We start from the raw sequence: 499 nt of genomic DNA, 5'->3' as shown, positions 1-499 counted from the left end.
TCCCACTTTATGCAAATCATCTGAAAAAAAATATCAAAAGCTAAAAAAAAATAATAAGTTAATAAAAAAAAATATATAATAATAAAAGAAATTTCCAAAATTTTCTCAAAGCAAAAAATTCCCCCTTCATTTCAACATCCCATGCAACAATCCCATGCAACATATGTACATCCGAAGCATAAATACATATTTCTTTGCAAATAACACGTCATTATTGTCATGTTACTCGTCTGATATATCACAAACATCAAAAATTACAATACAGAGAAGAGAAAGAGAAAAAAAGGTAAAGATTTAAAAGCGGGGAAAAAAATAGATTAAAAAAAGGGAACAAAGAGAAAGAGATTAACCAATTTAAAAACAACCCCAGAATACAACCACACATGAAAAAAAGCCGGGCCCAAACAAACAAAACCCAATGACAGGAAAGGCAGAACCGTTAGTAACAAAAAAACAAGAAAACAGGTATTGGATGCCCAGGGGGTTTTTTGGGAAAAAA

The sequence above is a fragment of the Penaeus monodon genome, chromosome 23 (assembly GCF_015228065.2).
Source record: "Penaeus monodon isolate SGIC_2016 chromosome 23, NSTDA_Pmon_1, whole genome shotgun sequence".
NCBI lineage: Eukaryota > Metazoa > Arthropoda > Malacostraca > Decapoda > Penaeidae > Penaeus > Penaeus monodon.
The sequence above is the reverse complement of the archived record's forward strand: the minus strand, read 5'-3'. Positions refer to the sequence as shown.